The sequence below is a fragment of the Myotis myotis genome, unplaced genomic scaffold, assembly GCF_014108235.1.
Source record: "Myotis myotis isolate mMyoMyo1 unplaced genomic scaffold, mMyoMyo1.p scaffold_m19_p_11, whole genome shotgun sequence".
Taxonomy (NCBI): domain Eukaryota; kingdom Metazoa; phylum Chordata; class Mammalia; order Chiroptera; family Vespertilionidae; genus Myotis; species Myotis myotis.
The window spans coordinates 411514-417776 of record NW_023416315.1 but is presented as its reverse complement, the minus strand read 5'-3'; positions in this window follow the sequence as shown (position 1 = coordinate 417776).

Below are 6263 nucleotides of genomic sequence, written 5' to 3'. Positions count from 1 at the left end.
ACAGTGAACGACGCCCTTACGCCGCCGCCTGGAGCCCCCCCCCCGACACCGTCCATCGGCCGCGCTCCCTCCATCGGGGCCCCCATTCCTCGCTCGCACTGTCACCATTCATTTCCCCCAAATGCCTTCCTTTCCCATCAGGAGCCAGGCCTGGTGCCTGTTTGCAGACTTCTGTTCTGACATGAAATTGACACGCAATGACACCTCGGATCTTACGTGTGCCGTCAGGGCTTCTGACCGTGAAGGTGCTGACGCCATCATCAACCTGGGGTGTCCCCCCTCGCACACCCTCAGATGCCCCCCCCCCCCCCACCCCCCCAATCTGCCTGGAGCTTTCTGTGCCACGCAAGGCCCGGGTCTGGCCACCAGGGGGCAGGCATGGCGCTGCTGCGGGCCTCCGGTTTCCGGTTTCTCCACCTGCACAGCTCCAGGCTGCACCCCTCCCTACAGCACAGCCATGGCCGGGGGAGGCCCTGTGCACCCCCCGTCCGGATGGAACCCCGGGACCTGCCGCAGGTGGCCAAGCAGAGGCCCAGGCGGAAGCAGGGACCCGTCAAAGCCCTGAAGGGAGAGGGACGGAGGTGGGCGCTGCCGGGTCTGAATTTCCCGCCCAAAGTGCGGGCCTGGCCCACAGCAAACTGGCATCATTTCCGACATCTTCAAAGCCCCCCCTTATTTTTTATTTCAGAGAGGAAGGGAAAGGGAGAGAGAGAAACATCGATGGTGAGAGAGGATCAATGATCAGCTGCACACCCCTCACTGGGGTCGAGCCTGCAACCCGGCCTGTGCCCTTGACCGGAATCGAACCTGGGACCCTTCAGTCTGCAGGCCGACGCTCTACCCACTGCGCCAGACCAGCCAGGGCCTTCAAAGCCCTTTGACTCACGCCTCACTGACCTTCACAGCTCACCTTCGAGGCTCTCTCCTCAACTGAGGGAACGGGGCTCAGGCGCCAGCACTTGGGCTCTCCCTGCCCTGAGGCCCTGGGAGGCGGGGAGTTGAGCCCCCAGGACCGCCCTCCGCCCTGATCACCAGCTCCACCCACTGCCCCCCACCCAGGTGCTCTGACACACAGATGTGGCAAACACAGCGCGTGCCCGGCCGGCCTGGCTCAGGGGCTGAGCGTTGACCTAGGAACCAGGAGGTCACGGTTCGATTCCCGGTCAGGGCACAGGCCCAGGTTGTGGGCTCCGTCCCCAGGGGGGCCTGCAGGAGGCGGCCGGTCCGTGGTTCTCATCGTGGACGTTTCTCTCTATCCCCCTCTCCCTTCCGCTCTCTGAAATCAATAAAAACATATTTGAAAATATTTCCATAAACGTTTCCCAAAATATCTACTCTACAAATAGCGATGATAAATCCCTCCATGTTGGGCTCCATTCGTGGGTAAATTCATGCATGGCCAGCGGGCTTGGGAGCAGATGGCACGGCTGAGCCTCCCACGGTGGGTACAGCCGGTGCCAGGGCTGGAGGGAGCTGCACCGGTCTCACCCCTTGGAGTCTGAGAGGGAGGCGGGCAGGACAGCCAGCTAGAGCCAGTGGCCAAAAGGAGGGAATCCCAGGGTGACCGAGACCAGGGCATGTGAGGAGGGGACAGCTCGCCGCAAAGCGGTTGCAGCTCAGACCATCGCTGCTCACTGAGGGGCCACCCGGACCCCAGCGGTGGCAGCGGGAAGGGACGGAGGCAGGAGCACAGGCACAGACGATTGTGTGAAGAACTCCTCGCCATCAGGAGCAGGGAGAGAGCGTGGCTGGCATGGCCTTCCCCGCCAAGGAGGCCCCTGCAGCCCGCGCAGGGGCACCAGGGCTTTCACACAGGGCTGAGGGGCCGCTGGCCTGGCTCAGTGGTTAGAGCATCAGCCCACACACCACCGAGTCCTGGGTTCAATTCCCCGTCAAGGCACGTACCTCGGTTGCAGGTTTGATCCCTGGCCCTAGGTGGGGCGTGTGTGGGAGGCAACCCCTTTATTGTCTCTCACATCACATGGATGTTTCTCTCTCTCTTTCTCTCCCTTCCACTCTCTCCAAAAATCTACGGAAAATACCCTCAGATGAGGATTGACAGAGCACACGCGGCCGAGGGGACTGCTGGACACGCGCCTGCCGAGCTCAGGAAGCTCCTGGTTCCTGCCTTCCTCAGGGGAGGTTTCTTTAAAGGCTGTGGCTCAGGCAGGTCATTACTGCGGCCGCCTCCGTCCCTGATCACAGGGCCTTGCTGTGCGGCCTCCAGCCTGCGGGAGGGCTGGGTCTAACTGGGCGAGGAGCAGACGGGGAAGCAGGTGGGACAGGGTCTGAGCCAGACGCCTTCTGGAAGGAGTGGGGGAGGCAGAGCCGAGTCCCCAGGAAGTGTCGGAGGGAGGACAGCATTCTGGGATTTTCTCGATGAAATGAGAAGTCAGAACAGATGGCCATTGTCCGGCTCCATGGAGAGACCACAAGTGACCTCAGGGGCGGGTGGAAAGGGCACACCTGTTCCCCCAGCAGCTGAGAGGAGCCTGCCTGGAGGCCTTGTGAGCACAGCTGGGCCTGCCGAGCTGAGGGCAACTGGGGGGGGTGGGGGGGGTGCAGACCTCGCCCCTGCGGCCCCTGAGCTGGGGACAGCCCCCCTGCTATGTAGGGCTGGAGGGACCCCAGTTATGGCCTCCTCAGGCCTGTTCACCATGCAGCTGACACTTTTCAACAGTTCTGTTTCTATTTGTTGGGTTGGGGTTTCAACTCGCTCATCCATCAAACACATCCCCCAAAGACAGACAAGGTAGGTCCGGGTTTTACGTGCCTGCTCCCCCTAAACTGGGTCTTTACAGGACCTGGAGCCCACACAACCCACGAGCGACACCATCCAGGGCAAGGCCGCGCCCGAGCTTCGCACACCTCCCTCCCCGACGCCAGGGCAGGGCCTGTCACAGCCAGGCGGAGGGTGCAGCGAGGCCGGGTGGAGTGAGGACACAGACACCTTTGCGGGCTTCTGGGCCACGTGGGACGCTGGCTGTGCGGACAAACAGGTGGGGTTAGAGCCTCCGGCCTCTGGAAGGGCCCAGAGTGTTATTTTTTATATTTTATTTTTTCAAATCCTCACCTGACGATACTTTTTTCCATTGAGAGAGAGTGGAAGGGAGGCAGGGGGAGAGACAGAGAGAGAAACGTCGATGTGAGAGACACATGGATTGGTTGCCTCCTCCTCTCTCCTTGGCCTCAGAAGAAAAAGAACACCTTCCGGCCTCCCAGGGTCTGGCCCCTTCCCTGAGGCAGCCTCCTGCTTCCTCTGCCACCCACAGTCCTCCTCCACCCTGTCACCTGGCAGCCTCCAGCCCACACTCCGGCCCAGGTATTCTCTCGTTAGCACTGTGGCATCTGCCTTCCACACTCCCCGCACAGTGGCAGAGTCAGAGACAGGAGTTAGAAAGGCAGACTGGAGCCCGGCCAGCAAGGCCCAGTGGTTGAGTGTCGACCTATGAACCAGGAGGTCACGGGTTCAGTTCCCGGTCAGGGCACAGGCCTGGGTTGCGAGCAGATGGCCGATGCCCAAGGCAGCTGATCCATGATTCTCTCTTCTCATTGATGTTTCTGTCTCTCTCTCTCTCTCTCCCTCTCCCTTCCTCTCCTCATGAAAAGAAAGGGAGCCTTGGGCTGCAGTCTCCGCTCCTCTCCTCTGGATCTGGGTCCTCCCAGCACCGTTCCGGGGCGAGTGGGAAGGGAAGATGCCAGCTCTGCACGGACCTGAACCTTGGACCCCTCAGCCTTTCCCTCCCCCGATCTCGTTTGCCTGTCCCCGGCTTCTCTATGCAGCTCTTGGGAGCTGACGTCAAGCCCACCCCGTCCACGGGCAGCTCCCAAGCCTGCATCTCTGCTGCTGGCCCTGTTCTTCACTCCGCCTGTCTGGGTCCACAGCTGCGTGGATGCCTCCCCCGGGCACCCAGCCAGCTCCTCAGGTTTAATGTGCCAGCACTGAGAGGCCCTCATTCATGCTGGATTTGCCATCAGGCGGCCACAACAGGTGCTTAAGGCCACCGAGAAGGAATATACTTCCGGGGAAAATGTTTAATATTCCAAAAATGCATCAAAGCAGCAGCTCATTCCGTAGCATAGTTTATTGGGACTTTGTGGGAGGGGCACCTCACATTTGCAGCATCAGGCCCTCTAAGGTCTCAATTCAGCGTTCCCTGCCATCTCCAACAAGAACTCACACTTGCCCGACCAGCACGGCTCCATGGTTGAGCGTTGGCCTACGAATGCGGGGGTCACAGTTCGATTCTCGGTCAGGGCACAGGCCTGTGCTGTGGACTCGATCCCCAGTGGCGGGTGTGCAGGAGGCGGCTAATCAATGATGCTCTCTCATCATTAATTTCTCTCTTTTCCTCTTCCTCTCTGAAATCAACAAAAATATATTTTTAAAAAACATATTAAATCAATAAAACAAAAACTCATCCTTCTGGAACAGCCATGGGAGCTGGTCACTCACAGCACCCTCTCTCATCCCCATGTTGGGTTTTTAAATCTTGACCTTCTCCTGCCCGAACCCCACATTTCCCTTCCCTCTCCACCAGCCAGTCCACTCCTGCCTCCTCACTGAGCGCACGCACGCTGTCCTCAATCACGGGCCACCTCCTGGGAACAGAGGGGAGGCATCACACTCTATGCACACAGCTCCGGGGGCTCCCCCTTGGCTCCAGGCCAACCTCCCTCCCACCTACAAATCAGGTCTCCCCGAGTCTAGCCACCTTCCACTCTGTTGTTCATCACTCCCTCCTCACAGATCTGGGGCTCCAGCCAAACCAGACTTCTAGCCATCTGGGAACAAATGTTCCCTCTGCCCCACATAAGCTACATCCATCTCCACCTGTTGAGATCTGTCCTTGGAGGGTTAGTCAATAAATAGTACTGGGACAATTGGTTATTTGAAAGAAATGTTTTAGATTCTTCAGTTCATACCACACACCAAAATACATCCCAGCTAGACTAGAGTTCAATATCAAATAAAAATATATAACCACATATATTTTAAAAATCAAACTAAAAATTCTGGAAAAACAAAAAACAAAACATGATTATTGAATATTATGATAGGGCAGTGGTCGGAAAACTCATTAGTCAACAGAGCCAAATATCAACAGTACAACGACTGAAATTTCTTTTGAGAGCCAAATTTTTTAAATTTAAACTATATAGGTAGGTACATTGTTATTAACTTAATTAGGGGACTCCTAAGGCTTAGGAAGAGCCACACTCAAGAGGCCAAAGAGCTGCATGTGGCTCGCGAGCCGGTTTGCCGAGGGTATTCAATCCTACGTGTAAAAGGAAAGAATGAAACTTCCAAGGAAACAAAGCAATTGCTGACCTTAAACCGCCAGCTACTTCTCCAGCAAAGGGGTTTAATGGGAACAATAAATCAGGACGTTCCGTCCAAAGGCAGGTGGACCGGGTTCAGTCCAGAGACCACAGGAGAGGCACCTTCTTTGATAGAGGCAGCTGCGGGCCGAGGGGCCGCCAACAAGGATGCACCGGAGGAAACGGCGTTAGGAGGAGGGGGAGTGGTGGCCATCGTGCTTCCGGGAGGAGCCCCCTCCTGCTGGGCAGCGGAGTAGGCCGTGTCTCCCCGGGGAGAGGAAGGGGCACCTTCCGGCTCGGGTACCATCTCTCCCACGGGCTCTCCCGTTCCCACCTAAAGGAGGTCTGTTCATTCATCGTCACACAGTCCATCCAACTCTGAGAACTTGGCTGTTAAAACCCAACTGGTAAAAAGGGACCGCGGGGGGATAGAGCATCCTCCCCGCGTCGGGGTCCCCGTGCAGGGAAGGGGCCTGGTTGGCAGGAAACCGGAGGCGGAGCTGCGTGGGCATCTTCCATGGCGGCCGGCGAGGCCTGACGTCACATTCCTCCCCCCGGGATTCACAATGTCCGACCCCCAGACTGGACGGCCCAGGCCCGATTTGTCTTCCCCCGGACCCTCCCGTGCTCGGCCGGAACTGTTGTTCTAACTTGGCTTGAATGCGCGCGTTTCCCACGGGAGGCGGGCGTAGTGCCGAGGCCCTCACCGGGCTCGAGGGCCCCCCGCTCCCATGAACTAGGAAGGATCTGGCGGGGCCTCTTAGGAAACTGCAGCTTAGAGCTTCCTGTGTCCGTTTGTGTGTTTTTTATGCTTTATCTCGCTTACCGGCTATAAAACCCAATCGACCAGCATCCATCGCCAAAAAGGATTCACTGGAGAAGAAAGGCCTGCGATCCAGCACGCGGACGCGCGGGGATCCGCGAGGAGGGAGAGGAGAGGC